Source organism: Pinus tabuliformis, chromosome 9, assembly GCF_031772625.1.
Source record: "Pinus tabuliformis cultivar Carrire ecotype Pingquan chromosome 9, CPIR1, whole genome shotgun sequence".
In the NCBI taxonomy this organism is placed as follows: domain Eukaryota; kingdom Viridiplantae; phylum Streptophyta; class Pinopsida; order Pinales; family Pinaceae; genus Pinus; species Pinus tabuliformis.
In genome coordinates, this window is record NC_142307.1 from 841,246,670 (window position 1) to 841,274,135 (window position 27,466).

At 39.6% G+C, this 27,466-nt stretch overlaps 1 pseudogene; it reads left to right on the plus strand.

The window, feature by feature from the left end:
- LOC149151411 (pre-mRNA-processing-splicing factor 8A-like) overlaps window positions 1–27,466 on the plus strand; it is a 168,827-nt pseudogene that overhangs the window by 55,013 nt on the left and 86,348 nt on the right.

The window sequence follows — 27,466 nt, forward strand, 5'->3', positions numbered from 1 at the left end:
TCACAACTTTACGAAACCCTCAGGTTGACAAATTAAATGCAGGAAATCACTTTGCCCCAATCGCAAGTGCAAGGAGTCATGGATGAAAATATAAAGAAAGCAACGTTGGTTAGCACTCTGTAGGATCACGCGCTGACCTGGTACATTAAGCATTCCAATGACAATCTGAATGCAAGGGTTGCGGATATCCAAGTTGCGCTAAACAAAGAATCTAGCAGACCAAAGTCAGAGGCGCAGTCAATCATTGGGTTCAAGGAAATCACATTGCTACTAGGTGAGACTCCTTCGGAGTTGAATCAGAGATTTAAGTGTACAATTCACGAAGCTAACATGGCGTTGATAGATGGAAAACACCGTGAATGTTTTGTAGCATCGTTAACACTGCATCTACAGAACACACTGTCGCAATAGAGGCTAACCACTCAGGCCAAAACCTTGGATGTCATGATGAGATTGCACGAGACGCTGATATAAGATCCCAACCTGGGAGTTCAACAGATTCACGCGCAGTTGAAAAGCTTGTGCCTTGAGATGCATAGTTTGAAACAAGATAGGAAAACCCACCCATAAGTGTGCGATGAGGTATAGTACGTAAAGTGCAAGGGCCATGGACATGACAAGGACCATTGCCTGATGTTCACGAATTACCTCATGAGAGGAGGGCCAATGCCATTGAGACTGGAGGCACAAGTAGGGCCAAGCGCGCCTGCACTATGGTGCACGATTTATCAGATAGGAGGAAAGCATGCTATAGATAACTACCATTTATTACAGAAGTACGTAGAATTCACAGCAATTGTTTTGTAATTTCCGTAGATCAATGGGACATGATGAGCGCACCTACAAAAGTTATGAGCTGATAATGGATCGAACTCTTACCTACAGAGTTCAGGCCGAAACATGGCCCCTCGATTAGAATGCAGGGATGATGCGCACCAGATTTCAGGGGTGAAGACGAGGCCGAGGTGGAGGGGGACTAGGAAGAGGTCACAGACAACTAATATGTTACAATTGCAGAGGGCCAGGGCATTATGCCCACAATTGTATGAACCCAACGCAACCATCATGCTTGTATTGTATGTTTTTTGATCATGAGACAGAGGATTGTCCCACACTGATAGTGAGGTTACACAATAAAGGAGCATTCCAACCTCCCTCGACTCAGAACTTGCAAATGATAAGGTCTGAGCTATGCGAGGAAGATCCTAATGTAAATACCATTCTCCGAAGTGGAATTATGACAAGGGATGACAGAGGCAAGCAGCCTGAAGAAAGTACTTGGGTTCGCAAGGCTCTAACAAAGTGTTGGCATTATGACACAGGTTTGGTGCTATGACACAGGTGTTGTCCTTGATGGCAACTCACTCAAATGACATATCACAATTCAAGCTCTCAGAATGAAGGACAAATATATACATAGGTTCCTCTTAACCAAGTTGCATATACGCGCGGGATAGACGTTCAAAAGGCATGTATACATATGCACACACTTTCATGCAAGGAAAAGTGCGTACATGTGGGAAAACTTATTTTTGGTCTGTGGTATTGAGTCCTTGGTATTTGGACCTATGGTTTTGGTCCATGGTATCTCGTCCGAAGTGTTGAACCCAAGTATTGGGTCCATGGTATTTATTCTTTATGGTTTTGGATTGTGGTATTGAGTAAGGCCTAAGACTATAAAAAGGGAAGGAGATCATTTGACAAGGGCATTCACTCAAGCATTGAATATCTTATGAAGAGCAAGATCTAGAATTGGGTTATGGTGCATTGATGGATCTGAACCAAGGAGGAACTTGAGTGCTAAAATATGGATAAGTTCTATTGATGGGTCAAGATCTTAAGGCTTGAATAGTAGTATCATTGTGTGACTTTGATCTGTTATATTTGGCGCATTATTTGATCTACAAATCTTAGAATCTGGGTATAACTAATGTTTGAATAAGTGAAAGGGGTAAATTATCTTTTATAGATTTGTATGCAGGTTCGACACATCATAGGCGCATATACACGCTGGATTAGTAAGTCAAAATAGCGTATACACTAGTTGGCCTTAATTCAACAACGTATGCACGCAGATTGTACACATTGAAGTAGCGTATGTCTCTTGAAATATGTTTTAGCTACTTCTGTTTATTGCTACAGTGTTCTGGGTTCAGAATTGTTGTCTAGTTACTGTTACTGTTTTCTAGGTACAACATTCAAAGAAGTGACTATTTGATTCAATTTTGTTTGGTGCCAAGGAGATTAGTTGATGCAGATATACTTGATGTTTGATTGATGTTATTCATGGACCCAGTCTGAAAATTTATGAAACGTGGTCCCTGAAAGAAAAGAGAAGGTTGTAGTCTTCTGTAGGTCAGCACCTACGTACTAGTACCTCATCTAGTACAAGAGCTAAGGGGGTTGTAGCTCCCTTCCAGGAGAAGCTATAGAACAAGAGAAGGTTGTAGCATTTTGCAGGTAGTAGCCTGCGTACTGGTATAAGGCTGCCCCAATACAAAATCATTGTAAAAAGAAGTTTCTGATTAAAAGAAGATAGAGACGAATTGCAGCAGGTGGTTTTCACCCACATTGGGTTTCCACCTTATATCTTGTGTTCTTATGTGTGACTGCCTATCCTAGTTTACTATTCCTGGTTATTGTTTATATGGTTTGATGCACAGATTAATGAACAACATCTGAAGAATAATTTAAATTACAAGTCTGCTGGTTATACGCTAGTTTCCTTAAATGCAGTTGCGTACATATGAGGTTTTTACTAACTGAAGTAGCGTATGAAAATCTGATTGTGAAATGAAAAATAATTGACCTGATAATACTGATTCACCCCCCTCTCAGTATTATTTCCAACAATTGGTATCAGCGCAGGTCCTTCAGAAGAAGCTTGATTGCTTGAAGGAAGATCTATGATCATAAGCAACTATGAAAAGGAGGCATCTATCAGGCCACCAATCTTTGATGGAAGCAACTTCGTCTATTGGAAGGTAGGAATCACAGCCTATCTTCAATCTCTTAGTACAAAAGTTTGTGATATCGTGGAAACATGATACACATTTCCATTAGCAACTCCTACAGATACGGTTGGTAAGAAGTAGTATGAAACAAATGCAAAGGCTGTCAATACTCTATTTGGGAGTTTATCTCAATCAGAATTCATCAAGGTTATGTAGCTCAAAACCGCAAAAGAAATATGGGACAAGATCGTTCTGAGCTATGAAGGAGATGATCAGGTAAAACGTGCAAAACTACAAACTCTCAGAATTCAATATGAAAATCTCAGAATTCACAATGATGAGAGTGTGGCTAATTATTTCTTACGTATAGATGAGATTGTTAATCGTATGAAAAACTTGGGTGAAGAGATAAAAGAAGTTACATTGGTTGAAAAGGTTCTAAGATCTTTTTCTTATAAGTTTGAATCAAAAGTTTCGTCCATAGAAGAAAAGCGGAATCTACAGAGCATTACCATGTCACAGTTGCACGGAATCCTAACTGCTTTTGAAATGAGAAAAGGGGGACCATCAAACATGAGAGAACTGTATTCAAAGCCTCAGGAAAAGGAGAATACAATGAGTCAGGACATATGTCAGAAGGAAAGGAAGAATCAAACTTTGTCAAGAACCTTCAACGGGGTTCTCGAAGATTCAAAGGTATAAGCTTGACAAAGGTAAGGAACCAGTTAGATGGAACAGAAAACAGAATGTAAGTAAGAAGAGCTATTATACACATGAAGACAGTGATGGATTTTCAAATAGTGATGAAGATGAACAAGGTAATGATTATAGACTTTTGATGGCTTTTGAAGATGATGATTTCTTGGATGCTATAGATGAAGAAGGTCTTTATGAAGAAATTTCTAAACTTAAAATTTGTTTAGAAGAAAAGAATATGATTATAGATACTCTGACATTCCAACTTGCTAAAAGGGAAAAACACAATGAAAAGTTAGAATGTGAAATTGTGGGACTTAGAAAAGATATTGAGAAAACAAAAGCTTTTAATCTTAGATCTTCTAAAGGATCTGAAACTTTAGATGAGATTATCAAAGTGCAGCGTTCTCCTCTAATCAAGACAGGTCTTGGGTATACTGAAGAAGCATCTCAAGCACAGAAGCCATCTACCTCCAAAAGTTATCTTGAAGCAGCAAGGAGAAGTGAACAAGTTGAAAATTGACAGCAAAGGCACAATGCAGATCACCAGGTAAATCAGGGACAACTTACTTCAAGAATGAACAGAGACCACCAAGTAAATCACTCTCAATTTTCCTCAAGAATGAATGGCTATGGAAATTACAATCACCTAGACAGAAGTTTTGATAATCACAGGAATTTGTGCAATGGCCAATGTTTCTCTTGTCATAACCTTGGACACAAAGCAGCTCAATGTGTTGCCTACAAGAACATCATGACTAGAGAAGCACGAAATCAAAGGAGTGTGACTAGAATCATGAAAAGAACCTACAATAACTTTTTTGCTCCTGAAATTGAAAGAGAATTTTCTATTTGTAACAACTTCGGTTATGAATATTTTGAATGTAGGAGTAGGTTTCGACAAACAACTCAGAAGGAGCAGGCTTCATTGAGTCCCAAAACATGGAAGAAGAAAGAACCGCAACCAGAAAGATGTGGTATAGCCTTATATGCAGAAGGACAGGAAAATCAGTGGTACATCGACAATGGTTTCTCAAAACATATGACAGGTGATAAAGAAAAACTTCAGTCATATAGTGCCTTTGAAAAGGAAAGGAATGTCTCATTTGGAAATGACACCCATGCATTCATAAAAGGTAAAGGTTCTGTTATTTTGAAAGAAAAAGTCAAAGCTAGAAATGTTATGTATGTTGATGGCTTAAAACATAATCTATTGAGTGTCAGTAAAATGTGTGATCAAGGAAATGAGGTAATATTTCGATCAAATGGATGTATTGTTCGTGAGCTTGATACAGGAGAAACAATGATCAAAGGCATAAGAACTCCAAATAATTTATACATACTCAAGGGAGGACAACAACAATGCTATCTAAGCAAGAATGATGAACACTGGCTATGGCACAGAAGATTGGGGCATCTAAGCTTCTCTCAGATAAGGAAAGCATGCAAATATTAGGCGGTTCGTGATCTCCCTGACATCAGAATTCTAGACAATACTATATGAAAATCATGTCAGTTTGGTAAGAAAACCAGAACTAATTTCCCTGAGAAGGAAGGATCAGAAAGTAAGCCATTTGAACTTGTCCATATAGATGTATGTGGTCCATCCAGGAAAAGGTCACCTCGAGGAGAAGAATACTTCATATTGTTCATTGACGGATTTTCTAGGATGTGTTAGATAGGACTCCTGAAGCATAAAGAGGAAGCTTTCGAAAAGTTCAAATCATTCAAAGCCTTGGCTGAAAATGAATCAGATCGCAGAATCAAATGCCTCAGGTCTAATCGAGGAGGGGAATTTACCTTGGATGAATTCTTCGATTTTTTTGAAGAACATGGAATAAGAAGGGAAATCTCTACGGCAAGGACTCCTCAGCAAAATGGAGTAGTAGAAAGGATGAACAGAACAATTCAAAAAATGGCTCGTGCTATGCTTGATGAATTTGGAAATCCTACAACCTTTTGGGGTGAGGTTGCATTTGCTACTATTACTATTCTCAACAAGACAAACGTTCGGGTAAACAACACTCAGACTCCTCATGAACTTTGGTATGGTAAGACTCCTATGGTAAAATACTTCAAAAATTTTGGAAGCAAATGTTACATCAAAAGGACTGATGAAAACCTTGGCAAGTTTGAAACTAGAGCAGATGAATGCATTCTCCTTGGTTACTCTCCCCACAGCAAAGGATATAAGTGTTACAATAAAAGACTTGGAAAAATTGTTGAAAGTATTGATGTAGTGGTTGATGAAGAAGGAAATATTCCTAGGCAGGTAAAATCTGAAGATTTCGAAGATGTTGAGGACTATCCTTCAACATCAAATCAGACTTGTGATGAAGAAGAAACCTATGAGGCACCAGAAGAACAGATAAGGGTAAAAGAAAAGAATCCATCTAGGTACGTTCAAAAGAATCATCCAGAAACTCAAATTTTGGGGCAGAAAGAGGCAGGTGTACAAATAAGAAGAACTATTTCAGAAGCTTCAAGATGTCATTGCTCTCCTCTACTAAACCATGAAATGTAAGTGAAGCATGCAAAGATGAATGCTGGGTCAAGGCCATGAATGAAGAACTTGAGCTGATTGAAAAGAATAACACTTGGGAGTTGGTTCCTAGACCAAATGATAAGAATGTCCTAGGGACAAAATGGATATTCAAAAACAAGTTGAATGAAAATGGAGATCTTATTAGAAACAAGGCTAGACTTGTTTGTAAAAGGTATGCTCAACAAGAAGGTATAGACTTTGAAGAAACTTTTTCACCGGTTGCTAGACTTGAAGCCATAAGAATGTTCCTTGCTCTTTCTAGCTTTCAGGAGTTCAAAGTATTTCAAATGGATGTGAAATCTACCTTTTTAAATGGAGACTTGGAAGAAGAAGTGTATATTGAGCAACCAGATGGATCATCCTTGGAAATGATCCAAAACTTGTATGCAGACTTAAGAAGGCACTCTATGGTCTTAAACAGGCTCCAAGGGCTTGGTATTATTGTCTGTACAAATACCTCCATCAACAAGGTTTTTCGAAAGGATCAACAGATAGCAATCTATATATAAAAAATGATAATGATAAATTGCTAATACTTGTCATGTATGTTGATGATATCATCTTTGGTAGCAATGAAGAAGCCATGAGTCAAAACTTTGCTTTGGTGATGCAGAAATAATTTGAAATGTCCTTGCTTGGTGAGCTGACATATTTTCTTGGTTTACAAGTCCAACAAAATAAAGACAGTATCTTTTTGTCACAAACCAAGTACATCAAGGAGATCTTGAAGAAATATGTCATGGAAGATTCGAAACCAGTATGTACCCCTATGGTAACAAGATGCAGCCTTATCACAAATGATGATTCAGTAGCAGTACATCAACCAACCTATAGATCCATGATTGGTAGTCTACTCTATCTGACAGGTACCCGACCAGACATCATGCATGCAGTGGGAATAGTTGGAAGATTCTAGGCAAATCTGAAAGAAGCACACCTTCAGGAAGTTAAAAGAATTTTCAAATATCTTCAAGGGACACAAAACTATGGCTTATGGTATCCTAGAGATACAGATCTCACACTTCATGCATATACAGATGCAAATTGGGCAGGAAGTGTGGATGACAGAAAAAGCACTAGTGGTGTTGCATTCTTTATGGGTTCCAGATTAGTATCTAGGTTCAACAAGAAACAAAGTTCAATTTCTTTATCTATAGCTGAAGCGGAATATGTGGCTACTGCATCTTGCTGCACACAACGCCTTTGGATGATGCAAATTTTGCAAGATTTTCAAATCACTTGTACTCCACCTATCTCCATTTTATGTGATAATACAAGTACAATTAGTATTTCAAAAAATCCAGTCATGCATTCAAAGACCAAGCACATACCTATCAAATATCATTTTCTCCGAGAACAAGTGCTTGAACAAAAGGTGAAATGGAGTATGTTCCCTCCAAGGAACAGGTTGTGATATACTCACCAAACCACTGCCTAGGGAGACATTTGAATACCTCAGATAGAAGCTAGGAGTAGTTGATGCATCATCCTGCTATTGAAACTTGTTTGTCTCAGAGAAAAGTGGTTGTATGCGAGTTTCATAAGGAGGATCCGCGTACATATGCCGGTTTATGTGGATACAGTTGTGTATATGTTGGTTTGAAGACAACAATGGGCCAGGCTCAGGATGAAAAGAGTATGATATGGGTCTGACAGAGACCATCTGGCACAGGTTTAGGGGGAGCCTATATTCTTCTAATAATGCATTGTTGGCATTATCTTAGAAGATCTTGGTTCAATTTCACAGTTGTTTTGGTTTTAGGTGGAATAGGTGCAGAGGGAGAACATGGTTGCTGGTCTGAATGATGATTGACAAATGCTGTTGATGATAGTTGCTAATGACTATCATAGTCTTGTCTTAAATATTTAGTCTCTATGTCATGTATTTCCTTTATTATCAAGGTCATGTAATGGCCTATCTTGGTTTCCCCACATACTTGGGATGGATGATGTAATGTTCTTGTTTTATCCTGTGTAAATTTTTGGTGTATCCCCACTTGGTTGGGAAATGGTTGTATGTATGAGTCTTTGGTGATAGGAAGGTCATGTTTCTTCTTGTAGAACATATTTTTGCAGACCTTGCCTATTGTCAGGGGGAGCATGGATAGCACAACAGAGCAGAGATTTCAGCATGTACTTAGGGGGAGCATAACCCTTTGCCTTTGATGACAAAGGGGGAAAATGACTTTGAGAAACTTGGGGTTGCCATCAAGTCCAAAGGGGGAGATTGTTGGCATTATGACACAGGTTTGGCGCTATGACACAGGTGTTGTCCTTGATGGCAACTCACTCAGATGACAGATCAAAATTCAGGCTCTCAGAATGAAGGACAAAGATATATATGTAGGTTCCTCTTAACCAAATTGCGTATACACGCAAGATAGACGTTCAAAAGGTGCGTAAATGTATGCACGCACTTTCATGCAAGGAAAAGCACGTACATGTGGGAGAACTTATTTTTGGTTTGTGGTATTGAGTCCTTGGTATTTGGACCTATGGTTTTGGACCATTGTATCTCGTTCGATGCATTGAACCCAGGTATTGGGTCCATGGTATCTTTATGGTTTTGGACCATGGTATTGAGTAAGGCCTAAGACTATAAAAAGGGAAGGAGATCATTTGACAAGGGCATTCACTCAAGCATTGAATATCTTATGAAGAGAAAGATCTAGAATTGGGTTATGGTGCATTGCTGGATCTGAACCAAGGAGGAACCTGAGCGCTAAAAGATGGATAGGTTCTATTGATGGGTCAAGATCTTAAGTCTTGAATAGTAGTATCTTTGTGTGAATTTGATATGTTATATTTGGCGCATTATTTGATTTATAAATCTGAGAATCTAGGTATAACTAATGTCTGAATAAATGAAAAGGGTAAATTATCTTTTATAGATTTGTATGCAGGTTCGACACATCAGAGGCGCGTATACACGCTGGATCAGTAAGTCAAAATAACGTATACGCTGGTTGGCCTTAATTCAACAACTTATGCATGCAGATTGTACACATTGAAGTAGTGTACGTCTCTTGAAATACGTTTTAGCTACTTCTATTTATTGCTGCAGTGTTCTGGGTTCAGAATTGGTGTCTGGTTACTGTTACTGTTTTCTGGGTACAACATTCAGAGAAGTGACTATTTGATTCAGTTTTGTTTGGTGCCAAGGAGATTGGTTGATGTAGATATACTTGATGTTTGATTGATGTTATTCATGGATCCATTCTAAAAATTTATGAAACGTGATCCTTGAAAGAAAAGAGAAGGTTGTAGCCTTCTGTAGGTTAGCACCTATGTACTAGTACCTCATCTAGTACAAGAGCTAAGCGGGAGAATGAGAGAAGGTTGTAGCCTTCTGCAGTTAGAAGCCTGCGTACTGGTATAAGACTACACCAGTACAAAATCATTGTGAAAATAAGTTTCTGATTAAAAGAAGACAGAGACAAATTGCAGCAGGTGGTTTTCACCCACATTGGGTTTCCACCTTATATCTTGTGTTCTTATGTGTGACTACCTGTTCTAGTTTACTATTCCTGGTTACTGTTTATATGGTTTGATGCACAAATTAATGAACAACATCTGAAGAATAATTTAAATTACAAGTCTACTGGTTATATGCTAGTTTCCTTAAATGCAGTTACGTACATACGCGGTTTTTACTAACTGAAGTAGCGTATGCAAATCTGATTGTGACATGAAAAATAATTGACCTAATAATACTGATTCATCCCCCCTCTCAATATTATTTCCAACATAAAGGAACTAGAGTTTGATTTGGAGCACACTAAGGAAACATTCATGGAAGCCAAGAGAAGCTTCATTGATGCCTACACTTCAGGAAGTAAAAATGGACTAGAGCCAGAAATGGACCCATCGATGCTCACTATGTTCTTAGAAACATGCATGAAGCTGCTACGCGACATCAAGGCTATAAAGGGGCTGCAGAAACTCATAAATAGATGCATTGGGACTGCACCAAGAGAACTGCGCATAGTTTGGAAGCTCAAAAAGCACACAATGTGAAGGGGAAGGGAGATGATATTGACTGCGTAGATTGGAGAATATGAGATGGACCAAGTGATTTGGATTAGGATCGGACGTGGACGTCTTGCCAAAGTAGACACGGGAGCGCTTGGGAAGGCCTACATTGCAATGGTCTCCTATCCAACTACGAATGGTGAACCAACAAAAGATCCTACCTATGGGGCGATTACAGGGAATCATAGTACATATCGAAGGAGCAAGCACACTAGCAGAGAAGTGATGGAGATTGTTGATGATAGAAATCCCTACCCCACGCTATTAGGAATAGATTGGGCCACTGACATGAATGGATTGATAAATCTGAAGAACCGCAAGATGATTTTTGATAAAAAGTCTCTGCACATAGTTGTACCTTTGGACCCTGCAGAAGGATCACGCTACACAGAGCCGATGCGCAACTATGGTAGTGACGATGACTTGGACTGCATCTACAAGATAACCGCATGAGAGTAAGAATGGGTGAATCCAACCATGGATGGACGAATCTCATGGGAGCAGGAAAACTCATGCACATCGGATCCAGACGAGGAAATAGAATGATGGTGGAACCGATTACGAGGTAACCACACTGAATTGTAACATGATGATGAGATCATTGCGTTGCATATCGATGGAGGTGAGGGACATACCTACATATGATGGGTTAAGTGAGGTGGATGACTTCTTGAACAATTTTGAAAGAGAAGTGTCGAAACAACAACATTTCAAAGCTTTGAAATGGGTATTGCACACTACACCCGTGAGGTGGTGGGGTACACACCAAAGAAGTTTTGAGGATTGGCATGAATGTAGAAGGATGATGCACATGCGGTTTGGGCAGCCTCAGATGCGACTGACAGACAAGATTACTAGATGAAATGGTCTGCACACCCACCTATCTCGATGGATGTAGGCATATGGTGCGAAACCTACACGGAGGAACATAGTCTCCACTTTAGAAGATACAGTCAGTAAGTAGGCACGGGCAAGGCAATGGTGCGAACAACCCCTCTAGTTGGAACCACGAAGTATGGAAAGACCAAGTGCATAGAAGGTTATCCACATAGAAGCCTTTAACAAAGTGTACGAAGTGCTAAACAAGGTCCACAATGCGAAGTGTATTGATTGGGACTTGCGCGTACCAACGGTTCTATGGGCTTATAGGACCACGTGCAAGAACCTAACCACACAAGCACCACCAAGGCTGGAGTATGAAGTGAACACTGTAAGCCCCATAGAGCATGAAAATCCTATTCTGTAGATGGTAGCACCAGTAGATATGATAGTTCGCGGAACCTTGGAAGACGAAATCCAACAAGGAACTTTTAGGCTCCAAGGACTTGAGAAAGAAAGGGTAATATTAAGGAAGAAAATCGCTCTGGTAGAAGCGAGAGTTAAGAAGTTGGAGGATGAGATAAAGGAAGATTTTTTCAATAAGAAGACCAGGGTGATAAGGCAGGGTGTGCACGATCACACTGACAAGTTTGAGGACTATCACTGCGAATTGATCAGTCTAATGCCTTGGCTTGGACTGCATATTACTAAGTGAATCAACTAGAGTGGCACGTTGTAGAGGATACAGTGTGTGATGCCGCCAGTAACAATAAAAGGTGGGTGTTTTTTAGGAAGAATGATGAATGACTGGATGATGCTATATACAGGGGTGCAACCACCTAACTAGCCGAGGGAAGTATAGTTCTAGCACTCCAAGCAATTGAAAGGAAGCACAAGACTATAAACTACTCTACCCAGGACTTACGCGATGTTGGAGTTGCGCGTAGAAGAAAAGAGTCATAGGTTCTATGACCATGCAAGGGGGGTTGTGTTGTCATGTGGGTTGGCCCGAAAGTGACCGTTGGAGTCACTATTCATGATGGGATGCTAGACTTGAGACCAAATGGAGAAGGTGGTAGGCATTTAAGACGTCACTTATGGGCAAGATTTGGGAAAATCTGCTGCTAAGGGAGCATTAATGATCTGGATTTGGGGGGAATGTTCGAATTCAAATTCAAAAGGTGTTATAAATTACAAAGTTCTGCCCAACAAACAACACTTGGCCATTTGTGAATTGAGCAGTTGTATACCCCACGTAGCCTAAGCAGAGCCCTGTTTGACCTGTGTCGAGTGTTCATTGAGCCCCTGAATATGTGAGAAATAGGTTTCTGGTCAAACACAATTGCAACATCTGAGGAAGTTATGGATATCACAGAGATGACTGCCAAAGAGGCTGCGTAGGCCCTGACTGTGGGGGATGCCCCTAAAGGTGCCAGGATTGTGGCAGAAATCCCGAAATCACTGCGGATGCCAAGACCAAAGAAAGACAAACAAGCGATGGTTCTCGTACGTGTGTCCCCGAAAAACCCGCTACGCACCAGGCTGACGATGGAAGAGAAGGGTAAAGTCATTAAGATAGAAACTAATGAGGAGGGGGAAGACTTGGAGGACCTGATCATCGAAGAAGACGAGGACAAAGGCATGGAGGAGGAAACTGAGCCTGCACACCCTCCAACAAAGCTGCCCACCTATATCCCCCCATGGAAAGGGAAGGCTAAAGTGCCCAAGGATCTTGATGAGAGCAAGAGCTCTCTCCAGACCCCTCTCCTCCCAGACAACATCATTTTTGAGGGCACATACCTGGGACAGGTGCCTAGTTTAAAACTTGAATATTGGGACCTTGCTGACCACAAGAAGTTCCCTCACCTAGATACCGCATGGCTTATGAAGCCCAAGTAGAACACCACATAAGTGGTTGCGCGGAGTGGAAAAAGTAGGGCTGATAAACATGCTTTGGGTGCACATTTCCATCGTGCTCCAATAATAATTTTCGTCATCAGGCAGCTGCTCTGCCTGTGCATGGTGGGTGTTTGTGGCTAGAGGAGCCCATCCCCATCATGGCACATCTGATTCACCACATCACCTGGATGCCATGCAAAGGAGAGGACCCCACGAATATCTTGGATGGGAAAAGCAGTGACTTGTCCATCTCGGAGGCCATGAAGAAGAAGTATAAACTGGAAAAGAAGAAGCGGGGCTACACCATATCCAGTATCAATGAGAAAGCAGTAAGAGTGGTGACACAAATAATGGCAAGTAAGGTTATGTGCAAGTGTCGCGCGAATAAGGTACCTGCACTAGTGGTAGCACTTATTGAGCAATGCGTGGAGGGGGTCCAATTTAACTGGTCTAAGTTGCTCTGTTAGGAATTATTGGAGAATTTCCATGAAGCTCAGGAACAAGGAAAGACATTCCACTATGCATGGCTTCTATTTTCCATAGTGCTCATGGCAGGGCAATTGTCGAAGGATAGTCAATTCCCCACAATTGACCGGGATCTACCAAAGGCCATGAAGTATGCTTCGCTCTGGGCCACAAAGGATGCAAACAGGATCCACGACAGTAATATATTCTGGGTGTTCATGGAGATGAACCTCAGAATGGGGATCAACCACAAGCTGCGGTTATCACCCACTATCTACAATAGCCTACAAATTTTTGCAGAGTTTAAAGCAGACCTTCACAGCATATACATTAGAGCGTGCAAGGACCCGACCAAGAAATGGACAGAGCTACCCTTTGTAGCCACGGATGATGTAATCTTTAATGTACTAGAGACATGGCCGCCAAAGTGGTGCGCTCCAGACATCGTGGCAATGGAAAAGACTGCGATGCAAAGGAATAAAGAGGAGGCCAAACTGTGCATGATGCAATTGCCAGAAAAGGGAAGGAAGGAGGCAGCGGTAGCAGAAACACAAGAGGCGCGAGACGCTGCAAAAACAATAGTTGAACAGAAAAACACAACAGTAGCAGCAGTGCAAGAGGCAACTGTGAAGGTGTGAGAGGGATAATAGTCACCTTTACATGCGCAGGAAGTAGAGGATGAGAAGGGAGGCGTGGACCCACAAGCTGTGTCCACATAGTTGAAGTGCCAACACCTGACTGAGCGAACAGGGCTATGCAAGAAGGTCAAAGCATCAAAGTTGTTGATTGACCCGATCACTCTTAGCGAGGGTGATCTACACGACATTAGCGAAACAGTGCGCGATGTCACCTCCAAGGCCCTCCAAAATTTTATGCAAAAGAACCATATTGTGTTGGGGGCCCTCAGAGTGCAGCTACATGAGTTGTAAGTATGCACTCTTTAGGCTAGTACCCTTTCAACCAGCCTCACTATCAGGACAATGACAACAGAGTAGATGTTGCACGCTTAGGTAACAAATACCATAGTGCTACCGAAAGAGGCATTGGTGACAACAAATGAGGCCGACAGGCCTATGATCAGTGCACTGAAGGGTATCAGAATCAACATGGTTGCACTCCCGCGGGAGACATTATATGTTTTGCAGGATGGGATTACTGCATAATTGCAGGATAGGGAGAGCCGCATGCTACAGGTACTAAGTGAGAAGAAAATCAACATGGAATAGTTAAGATTTCAGCGCGACGAAGTGTTGTCATAGAATCAGTAGCTGGTACAGGTACTAGACAAAGCTTGTCAAAGCATCCCTGAGTTAGCCATCCCAGTAGACACACCAGCAGAAGTGTGCATCCACAAGCTAGCAGTAGGGGTGCACAAGGGTCGGGAGGAAATGAAAAAGGTTTAGCTAGAGCTAAACCTTCAGATTGCAGAGTTGTGGTTGAAGGCACAACCTTCCACCCCTCCAGAAGTAAGAGCATAGTGCACTAGCGCTATTACAACAAGACTGGACGAGATCGATAGCGCAGTGCGAGACTGCACCAGAATGTTGGAAAAGTCCTTTGAGGTCCTCACGATTCTGCAGGAGGACCCCAACTCCAACGCTTAGAGACAGAGGTACGAGAACTCCAATAGTAGTATGACAGCATGAAAGGAATTGCGTAGATGGTGGCCCTCACTCAGAAGCTCGCATGGATGTAATAGGCCAAAGCGCTGAAAGAACAGGTGGAAGCGGCACGGCATAAGGAAGCAGTCACGAAGACGAGCATTCAGCCTTGGATCGATGAGGCCTTCACCATCATAGCAGTAACTGAAGGCAAGTAGGAGTAGATGTAAGGAAGCAGTCCCGACACGCGGTCTTGGAACAATGCTTCTAGGAGATCCAATAGGTAGCTACTCAGAGCACTACTGACCATGCAGCAGTTCAGACAGAGTTAGAGGGACTCTGCACGAAAATCTCTGCGCCGACACAGTGACTCGAGGGTGAGTCACAATGTTTGTGTTGGGGGCTTGTTGGGCATGGAATCCCCACCAGGGCATATTTTGGGGCTTAAAGCCCAAATTTTGACCAAGACTTTTGTAAAATCTCTGTGAGTTATAGGCGTGGAGTGCGAAGTTATAACAGAGTCACAGGGTTGTCTACCCTTGGTTTTGTAATGTAATGTCAGCTTGATAGACCTACCCATGGTTTGTGGAACATGGGATTGTATAAATAGAGCAAGGCTCTAAGTGTAGACGAAGAATAGAAAATAGAATGAAAGCATGATGAGTCAAAACGATTGAGTCGAAGTGTAAAGTGTGTCTTTGGGTTGTAGAGTAGGAGAAGGCTTTGCAGCAGAGTGTGTAGAGGCCTAGTAGTCCACAACTGAGTGTGTGGACCCCTACAACTGAGTGCATAGGACAGGTTGAGTCTGTAATCATTGGAAGAATTAATAAACGTTTACCATATTGTTGTGTATCTTTCCCTATTTTAATGTATGATTGGGTTTAAATTGCATGTGTACTGTTTATTTGTTGCGTGAACTCTTATGAATGTGTTGTAATAAATATAACATAAGACATCCATTTACGCAAAGATAATTGACTAGGCATAGGAAGATAAGTAATATCTCAAATGCGACTTAAGGTAATAGCACAGTGCGCTGCTCGAGTAGCGCGAAACCTCCACAACCCCTAGTTAGGGCTACGCGAAGACAAGTATATCAGGGTGTGAAGGCCTGGGAAGTGCACGAAGCAACCTGTGTGAAGGGGCTAACAGTAGGACCATCTCAACCTCTCAGACATCTCAAGGGTGTGGAAACCTGGTTTCAACACCCCCCCATACTACTTCAAGTGAGACCTCAGTCTGTGCTCCGTGAACTGTTGCAGAAAGGGTCAGTACTATAGGGATTTGCTTAGTTAATTAACTCTGAACCTAGGTCAGGCCCCAACAAGCCAACATAGTGTCCTAGTGTAATGGTTCTTGGATGGTTAAGACCTGGAGGGACAGTTCTTGGTGGGAACGAAGGAGAGGCACCCACAGAAGGAGGAGGTTCTTGATGGGTGGACCTAGATGTTGAGGGTGCAACAACAAGATGCGGTGGAGTTGGTTGTTCACCAAGCATAAAGGATTTCTTACAGGCAACCTGGGGTGCCTATAATATGAAAACACTCAATGAGATCCTGGGATGCTTATAATATGAAAACACTCAATGAGATGGGGTCTGAGATGGGGAGGGGGAACAGGGAACACACCAAGTAAGGCAGAATCTTTTTAAACTCTAGGTGAGACTGGTGAGGGCCTTGACTGTTATTTTATCGGTCATTGATGATATGATGGAATCAGATCATGAATAAGACCTTGGATTGTAATATGTCAGTTGATCGACTGTAACGATCTTTCCATTATGGGGAAAGGACATATTACGGAAAAGCTTCGATGCCATAGCTGACATCGTATAAATGTAGCTATGACCCAATAGAATGTTGTAATCTAAAGGGGCATCAATAACCTCTATGTTGATGCAAATAGTCTTGCTGGAAATTGTGATAGGAGAGTTGCGGTACATGCCAAGGGGCTATGAAGGCTAACCATCCCAAGCATGCAAAGTGATGATGGATGGGGATAAATGGTGACTTGAGTTGTTTCCAAACATTCGTAGACATCATGCATGTGGATGCACCTTCGTTAATAATACACTGCTGAATGATAGCATTGCATACTTTGACTGGTATTTGGAAAGAAATAGATGGATGTAATGGTGGATAATCTGACGTACCAATAGGGAAGACAATCAAACGATCATCTAAAGGGTCGATTGTGCCTAGAGTATTTAGTATATTTTTCTTCTGAGATGGGCATGACAAGAGAACTTCCATCGCCAACATTGCAGCATGGGATTGCACCATGTCGTCTATTATACTGTAAGTATGGGCGACTCGGTTAGAAGAAGCAATACGACATAATGGTCCTTTTATGATCTTGGGAATGACCTATTCTTTTGGTAGAGGGATATGTAAGGAACCATTGGGTGTCATAATGGACTCAAAGGACTCTTTGGTTTTGGGCTCAATTGCAGACGAAGTTGATGGCTTGTCATACTGACACGACTGAGTTTGGAGGTTGATATTGGAGTTGTTGACCCTATCAAAGTTCATCATAATAATCTGGTAGTCACTGTGACCAGATTGTTGAGGTGGAGGGGAAACCTAACCTTGTTGAGGTTGGGTAGCGATAAATCCTTGCTAAGGGAATGGATTCGTGAGCACAACTAGTTGGTTTGGTGTAGGATTAGGAGGCTGCTGTGTTGGCTACGAGCCTCTAGATGTTGCTTGGGCTTCCCATATTTGACACATCTAGGTTAAGAGGGGACACCCATCAGTATAATGGCCATGCACACCACAATAGGCATAAGGCTTATTCATACAAATAACCTTGGCTTGCTTGGAATGATCGCCCTATTGCTGGTTGTTGGTGGTAGGCTAGTTCCCTTGGGGTATATTAGGTTGATTACCCTAGTTACCCTACATTTGTTGGTTTTGATTACCTTTCCCCTTATTCTTTTTCTTTGAATTGGGGGGATTGGTTGCACTCTATTTAGCATACACTTGATCCTAAGGGGGAAGTGGTTGTTGTGGCAGAGGTCGAGGAGGTGTGGGAGGCTGCGACGCTAATGTCTGGGGCGCTAGAGCGCTCGGTGGTGCATAAGTGTAAGAGGGCGATGGGGTAACAGTTTGGTAGATGGGTTGAGAAAAATCTGGCCTTGGCAAATGTTGATGTAGTTGGGCGAATTCATATGAGTTTCTTTGTCTTGAATACACATTGTTGGGGGGAGGGGGATAATTGTTAGAGGAACTGCACTCACCACCCCCCCCCCTAAGGATAGCCATAGCTCATGATACTGTCAGCAGCATGAGATGCCCCTAGTGCATTGACACCACCAGGTCTAGGGAGATCTAGCAATACACTATAAACATAACTGGATTGGGCATAAATCAAGTCATATTTCAGGGCAACCTGGAGAGCTCCTTCCTTTGATTGAGGAAAATAAGATGCGACATATTTTCCTATGGGGTCTAAGAGCAACCTAAGAAACCAGTCAATATAAACATGGTATTTGAATGTAGGAGCATGACACGTTCTCCTCCTTCTACGCCATACTTGGACATGGTAAAAAAGGTGGGTTGCAGAAGTTTGACGGAATGTGGTCAATAATTCAGTACTAGTGTCATATCGCAGAGGTAACTGGAAATATGAAAGTAACACTTGAGATAGAGTTGCAAAAGTGGAATGGGAAGAAAGGCTGGTCGACATACCACTTTATAGCATCTCCAATGAGTGTGCATTGGAATAAACAAAGACAAATGGAGTCATCAGTTAAAGAGTTGGACGGACACCACATGTGGATGAATCAAACATGGTTAGTGGGGTCCTCTCTAGAATTACCCTCAAACTTGGGAATTTCAAGGGAAGCTTAGTTGGCATAATTAGCCAACTAGCATTGTGGTGTATGGTGTCATTTATTAACTGGTTGAAATTGAAAGGCTTAGCCCAACCATAAAAGGAAGCAAAGGAGCTGTCGTAATCGTTTTTGTGGTGATTCCGCTAGATGTGACCATAGGAGTAGGACCAGAGCCACTAGTTGGTGGGTTCCCCCGCTTACATTGGCAATAGACATGATGACTACATGTGGGATGGAAGATTCAAAATCAGATGAGGAATCAGATAGATCAGAAGAAGAGTCAGTATAAGGACTTAGGGAAGGATTCAATCAAACCCTACAGGGGGGAGTGATACATCCAAGTGGAAATTGGGGGTGAAGTTCTTGGAGTCTCCATGAAAGACACCTTGGTGGAGCTATGATGGCAAGACACTAGTGACACAAAAATGGTGAAGGGTAATAAACAAAATATTGTTGTCTCTTGTGAGGGAGATTTATTAATTAATTTTATGTCTTGGCTTGGTGGTGTAAACCAAGAACCCTTCATTTTAGGTGTGTTTGTGTGTTTCAATTTTATTTAAGCGCAGTCAATTGTTTGAAAAAAAATAAAAAAGACACTGAAAATTGTAAATAAACTGAAATAATGAACAGTAAATAATAGTAAATTACGCATACAACCCCACCCAAACTAGGTTGACAAACAAGGAGACTGAATGGTGGCAAAACTTACTCAAAACACACTGGAAAGGGCCATAAGATCTAAGTGTCGGTGTGACTGGGATCTAATGACTCTATGCTGCTGGAAATGATGCAGCAAACAGTAATAAACCAGAGGGAAAAGTGCTGCAAAAGATAGGATTAAGGGTGAAAAACCTAGGGAAAATGATGGAACCCTAAGGAAAATGGCCAAACAAGACTCAAAAGGGATTTTTGGATGAAAAACAACCTATCTTAAGGATCTGATAAAATGATGGCTCAAATCTGTAAATAATGGCTAAAAGCACTGAAAATCTCAAACTACCTACTCAACTTGAATTTTCCTCTAAAGATGGAAGTGGAATGAAACCCTAAGGGCTTGATTCTTCTTCAATAAGACAATAAAGCATATCTAGGCCTAAAACAGGTTGGGATAGTGGTCAAACAACCCAGTACAGTGCTCTTGGCAAAACCCAAAAAAATTGTAGACAAAACTCAGAAAAAACAAAAATCATAGGTATTGACCTGTTTTCAGGGGAGATATACTTGTTGGGCTAGGATGTGCACTCTAAACCTTCAGATCACAGGTTTGGGGCTGAAAATTATGACTTATGTTCCTTGGTTCTCAGGCAGTAGGTTGTAGAAAAGGTTGTCATCTCTAGTGCGGCTAGTACATGTTACCCGTGGAAAAGGCCAGAAAACACTTGAAAGTTAGAATTTTGATTATTTTAGGGTTAAAAAGCTATATAATAACATTAAGAGATTAAAAATAGAAAATCCCTAATTGATAAAACTAATGATCATCCATGTTTTTGTATCACTACAGTGGAGTCGCCATTTGTTATAATGTATTCTTATCGAGAGTGTACGAAAAGATTACACGTTAAGCTAAGGATGATAAACAACCCTAACAACAGAAATGGTTATAGAACCCTTTAGATTTGCAATAGATATAAGAAATAAAACCTGCAAACTTTCAAATCTATGTAGCAAAAGCAGTTATACAACAGAAAGAAATAAGAACTGTAGAGAATAATAACTCCAAAATGACCAATGTACAAGACAAAGATATGAAATTGTAATTTTATTATGTAACACCTGGTGAAAGGAATAAGTAAAATGTTACTAGTCCCCTTAAAATGGGATGGGTTCTTGGTTGTCCTCAACGCTTCAGCTTGGTAGAGTCTGTTAGTGTCAGTCTTTTCATCCTTCCTCCATTGATCAAATATGCTCTTACACAAGTGATTTTAAGGTGTCAAGGTCAAATTTTATCATTTCAGTGAGTCTTCAAGTAAAATTTGGTCACTAGGCATTAGGCCTAGGGTTTGCTTTAACTCCTTTCAAAGTTGTCTAGATGTTAGTCAATTTCACCATTCAGCAGATTCTAACATCATTTAGAGGGTTGTAATCGTCATGTCAAGTTCCATTGGGTCATTTCACACCTTGTTCATGTTTCAGTTGTGCCAAGGCAAGGTTCCTTTCCCTCTCCTAGGGTTTTGAAGCTAATTTCTCTTGGATGGTCAAATCATCGGAAAAAATTGTATCCTAATGTTCATACACCTTTCCCTATCCATAATGTACCTTATCAAACACTTCCCCTCACTGAGATTCCCCAAATTCCTCATTTTCGCACAAACCCTAGTTTCTTGCTACAACCGGGCAATTTTCTATGGTTGGGCCTGTGTTTTGCCTTTTTGGACCCCCTCCCCTCACTCAATTTCTGAGATTCAACTTTCCCCTACTTCCTGACATCCCTCCACACTTCCCAAAATTTCCTCAAAAATTTAGAAGCTCCCTATCCCCTTCATTTCGCTTCATTTCGGCAAATCCCTAGTCCCACATATTGGGATATGTTTCACTCAAATGATGTTTCTGAGAAATCAAAGATGAATTCAGGAAAACTAAGACAGGTTTCTATCCACAGCCGATTAAGGAAGAAAAACCTTCTTCATTTTTTACACAGGTGTCATGGTTTTGAAGAAATGTCAAAAATACAATTGTCTCGGGAGAATTGATGCACCTCTCGAGCGACCTTGGGAAAATCAAGTTTTCTCCTAGCTTGGTTGGCCAAATGACTTGTTTGATGATCCAAATGACAACTAGCGACAATTTTATTTCCATTGAGCTATCATGAGCTCAATTTGGAGTTGAGGAAGGCATTCAAAAGTTGACTGTAACAACACTCTGCCTTTAGGCAGCCTCATTTGGCACAGTTCGACCTGTCTTGGGAGATTTGATGTTTGACAGGGAAAATGAAATCCAAATTGCAAAATTCTGGTTGGGTTGGAAATTAGAAAAGACATAATTTCCAATGAGATATTGTGAGCTCACTTTGGGGTTAAGTAAGGCATTCAAAAGTTGACCGCAACATCACTCTTCCTTGAGGCAGCCTCATTTGGCACAGTTCGACCCCTCTTGGGAGATTCGCTTTTTGACAGGGAAAATGAAATCCAAATAAACAATTTCTGATTGGATTGGAAATTATACTAAACTACCTTTCCAATGAGATATTGTGAGCTCAATTTTGGGTTGAGGAAGGCATTCAAACGTTGACTGCAATAGCACTCTGCCTTGAGGCAACCTCATTTGGCACAGTTTGCCCAGTCTTGGGAGATTTGATTTTTTACAAGACAAATGAACTCCAAATTAAAACATTCTAGTGGGGTTGGAAATTATAGTCAAATACCTTTCCAACAAGCTATCCTGCGCTCAATTTTGACATTGGGAAGGCCTCCAACAGTCACCTGGAAAAGAGCACGATGCACAGGAGGAGGAGCACAACGGTTTTATAAATATTTTCACTCCATATGGTCAGTTATACAAGTGGCAAAGGAAGGCAAAGGGTCACCCAAGCCATGTGTCATGTTTTTGGTGCTGCACCTGTAGTTGATTCTTGTCTCTCCACCTTCATTTTGTGACCCTTGGGCGTTCTATCTCTTCATGGAACATTCTATATATTGTATGCAAACCATTTGCAAACCAATTTTTGTTTGGTTGGCTTTTAACTTCTGGGAGACCATGGGAAAGAAACTTTGTTTCTCCACTATGTATTTTTGACAGAGAAATAATGAGAGGCAACAGCTCTATTTCATGAGATTCATGTGGTTGTGAGTGTAGCAAGTGTGTCTCTTATGTTTCATATGTATCTTGTTATGTTTCATAGTCCATTTCATATTCATTTCTAGTGAAGTTTTTTGAATGAGATTAGGTAGAATTCAATTTTATTGCTCTACCTAAAGGAAAACTTCATGTATAGTGTTCATTCTTCTGTTGAAAAGGATTCATCTCCTATGTCCTTTTCACCTTCTTAATCAATCTCTCCATTTCGCCATATTTTAAAACTAAATTGCTATGCTTTCCGCCTACCTTGCCTCACGAAACAATCTATGCCTTTATGTTAAGTTCTCTGTTCATTGAGGTCCAGAGGTCCCATAACATCCCACAAACAAATTAATTCATAAAAATCACTCTTTATATTCATTTTCACTTACTAGCCTAAGACAAATAGTTCATTGTAAGTCATCTCAGGCCACTTCATTTACTTATTCGTTGAGTGTGACTTGGAGAGAGCCCTCTCCTGTCCTCGTAGGGCTAGCTACGAGGCTGAGCTTGGTTTGATGTTGCCTTGAACCTCGCCTTCTTTCAGCCTAAGGCAGATTCAAGCGCTAACAGAGTCTCTCATCTCTACAATGTATAAACCCAACAAAATGTGTGTGTAGAGTTCATATGGGAACTCAAGGATAAAAATAAATGGAAATAAATGGCAATAATAATTAGAACTACAACAGTGAGTTCAACAATGAAAATAATTGAAAGTGAAGAATGAATGTAAAACCTTTCATTTTATAACAAAATATTAGGTTATTCTCGAATAATGGAAAATAATAAAATATTATTAACCAAATTATAGACCTAACCACTTGGAATGTTTAATTATATTTTATTGGAGGGAAAAAGTATTTAATTTGGTCAAATACTTTTATTTCAAAATAATAAATAAATAAATGATTTATTTATTATTTTGAAAATGTAGTTAAAGAATAATAAACAAATAATGGTTTGTTTAATTATTCCTAGGTGGTTTAGTCATATTTAACATGGAATAATAACTAAATAATGATGAATTAATTATTCCTAGAGAAAAATAAGAATGATTTATCTAATTATTTCTCGTGATTGGGTCAAATATGACAAGGAATATTAGTTACACAATGGTTTAACTAACTATTCCTATAGGAAAATTAAATAAATAATGATTTATTTAATTATTCCACATGGGTTTAACCATAAATAGCTTAATAAATGTGGTTTAGCAAGTAATTTATTATGGTGAAATCAATTTTACTATGGTAATTGGTCTTACATGGTATATTTCAATCCATCTAGTTAGATATGGTTAGATGACCAATTTTTGGTGATAACAAGTCCCATGTTGATGTACATAAAAACTAAAGATCTAGATTTACCAACATTTTATTTTGATCCTATGATTCATCCAATTTCTTTTCATAAGACTAATCATTGTGAGAATAAAACTTACGAGGAGGATGATGACAATGATTTTTTTTCTAGAAGGTGTGGAAACTTTTTTGCATGATACACCACTTTACACAGATACAACAACTACTTGTATTTCATTATTGTTTTCTCCACACCCATTCAATATGCAATCAGGTTGTATGCAATGAGATAAAGATATTCCTCTTGTTTCTTATTGGTACAAGGAACACTAGTATGCATTTTTCTAATGCATGACACATATTCGTGCTCTTTAGTTGTTTTTTGCATGTGCCATGGATTTGATTCCTTGAACGTTTCATGTCATGCAATCCTCCCACATATCCAATGAAGGTTTGTGTGAACTATCAGAAGCTCCTAAAATTGTATGTGTTGAATGAATTTCATCACAAGCCTCCAAAGGATCAAAAGAATAAATACTTGGTTTTTTCCCTACAAGCTACCAATTTTTTTCTAGATAGTTGAGCTAGATTGCGCAAAGGTTGAGCTTCAAGTTTACAGACAAGGTTATTATATGTTGAATCTTCTTGTTCATGAAAGAAGTTGAATTATTTTAATCTTGATTACAATTTCAATCTAAAGCCTATGAAGACACTCACAACAAAGGAGTGTAAGAAATCATGTTTTAGAAATTCTTTCCATTTATGTCATGAAAGTTTGTGACTAACAAAACCAGTTGTCAATGCAAATATCCAATTTAAATTAAGAAATGTAGATGCTTTCTAGTTGGCAAACAAATTACAATATACATTTTCACATGTACGGTAGTTGAATGGTATGTATCGTTACAAGTATCAGATTATGCGGCAAATAAAAATATGTAAAGATATGAAGCATTTGATTTATTATTGCTTTAACGCTGGGCTTGTTGGCAAAGACCTGAATGTGGATTTTGGGCTCCAATGTGGAGAGCATGGTTGTTTTTCCTACGTGGTATAGTACCACTACTAGAAAGGTGGCTTGAAAACTTGCTTGGACAACAATTTTAAGGTTGTCATTCAAAGGGAGTGGAAAACACTATGATGAAACAAAGGGATGGAAGGCATTTTGATTTGGAGCTTAGAGCAACTGTCGTGATGTTCCTGATGCAATGCCAAGTGATTTTATTTTTTTCCTTCTGTGATAACTGGAAAGAAAGTGATGTTTATGTTTTTTGGAATGTATCCATTAGATTGAAATAACTTCGATGCTAATAGTAAATAGGCTTGAGTTAATCTATTCTATATATGTTCAACCCTTGATGGGAATGTTATTTCTCCTCTTCCTAGCTCATCTTGTAATGATTAATTTGGTTGTTTTCTTTGAAGTTTCTACATCCATGTTTCTCCTTCTGTTTTGATTTAGTGTTATGAAATCTCTCAGTCTCTCAGTGATTGTCTTATCTAATTTCTGACATACTCGGTCATATTGTGACTAAGGGCATCAAGAAAAAGAAATCTTGCACCATTTTGCAACATTTGAGTGAAGATTAGCATTGTTGGAAGGCAAAACGTTCCTTGGAAATAGAGCTTTCAATTAAGCATGACAAATTTGATTGTTTTCTTTATTTATGTTTGTTATATCTCAAGTTTGTAAATAAGATAACTGCTTTGGTACTCCAAGTTCCTAGCCTACTAGTGCTAATTGAGATATGATTCTTCGTTATGAAAAATCAAAAGCAGACTCGTGGACTAATGTCGCTCATTATAATCATGAGCATATAAGGAGTGGTGCAACTGTAAGCAAGATAGTCTGTCGGAAAAATCGAGGAAGGTTCACATGTCTTTGGCTGAAAGTAGAGCATGTATGCTTTTATTTCCCCTACATTATATTGAATGGATAATTTATAAGGTTCAATATCAAAGAGGTTTATAAATTACTAATAAATTATGCTAATTTTGTTACAAGAACAAAAACATAATTACTTGAAATATGGCCCCTATGTAACACCTGAGGAAGTTGTGGCCATCTATACCACAATAGTGCATTGGATGGAATCGAGAAAATTTTCTCCCATTCCTTTTCCACCATTTTCATATAAACATGATACCAAAATCCTAATACTAGCACTCGAATGGTTGAAAGAATATTATAGTTTTAGTTTTTTATTAAATCAACATTAGAGGGAAGAGTAGGGTCTTATTTATCTAGCATATGATAATCCACGTGAGGCATTATCACATATCAAACATCATCTTCTTACACAATGTGCCTTCAAAGAAGTAAGTTGTATAATTAATCACTTCTAGATGCTAAATCAATGTTGTTGAGATGTTGTCTGCCTGGGTTTCTAATAACTAATTATGTTTCACATTGCAGGTGGGCATTGGGTTTATGGACTTGTATAACTATCTGATCCCTGTGTATGAAATTGAACCTCCTGAGAAAATATCTTGATCAATATCTTTGGTATGAAGGTGACAAACGCTATCTCTTTCTGAACTAGATCAAACCTACAAATTTAGATCCATCTCCACTTTTGGTATATAAGTGGTGTCAAGGAATCAATAATTTGTAGGATATATGGAATACTAGTGAAGGTCAATGTGTTGTGATGATTAAGACAAAACTTGAAAAGTTCTTTGAAAAGGTATATCTAACAATGTTAAATAGGTATTTTTTTGTTTGTTTTATGCTGTTAGTTTGTGAGTACTGAAAACCTTTCTTTTGATTCAATTATTTTTCTAGAATCTGAATTAATAATTATTGCAGTCTTTTGCATTTGGTGCTCGACCACAACATTGTTGATTATGTCACTGCAAAAAAATAACATTTTTCTATCATACAAATATATGAGCCATACTAATTCATATGGGTTAATTCGAGGTCTTCAATTTTCCTCCTTTGTTGTGCAATATTATGGTCTGGTCTTGGATCTCTTGGTCCTTGGTTTGACTCGGGCAAGTGAAATAACTGGCCCTCCACAGATGTCAAATGAATTTGTTACTTATCAAGATATTAAAGTGAAGATGAGGCATCCTATAAGATTTTATTCTTGTTATATTGACAAGGTGCACATTCTTTTTAGATTCACTCATGAAGAGGCAAGGGATCTTATCCAATGCTACCTTACAAAAAATCCAGATCCTAACAATGAAAACATGGTTGGTTACAACAACAAAAAAAAAATTGCCTAGAGATGCTTGCATGAGGTTGATGAAACATGATGTTAAAGTGGTGTTTTTTCCTTTGGTTTGTTTTTTTTATTTCTTTTAGTAAAATCTTGAGGCACCTGATATTACTCAAATCTAAAATCAACCGTGTCTGGTCTCTTGAATATTTTGCAGTTAATCTTGGGAGGAGTGTTTTTTGGGATATAAAGAACAAATTCCCTTGTAGTATCACAACATTAGAATGGGAGAACAATTTTATCTCTATTTATTGTAACGACAACCCAATTTTTTTCAGCATGTAATTCCTCGGCCAACTAACTTATTTCTTTCCATGT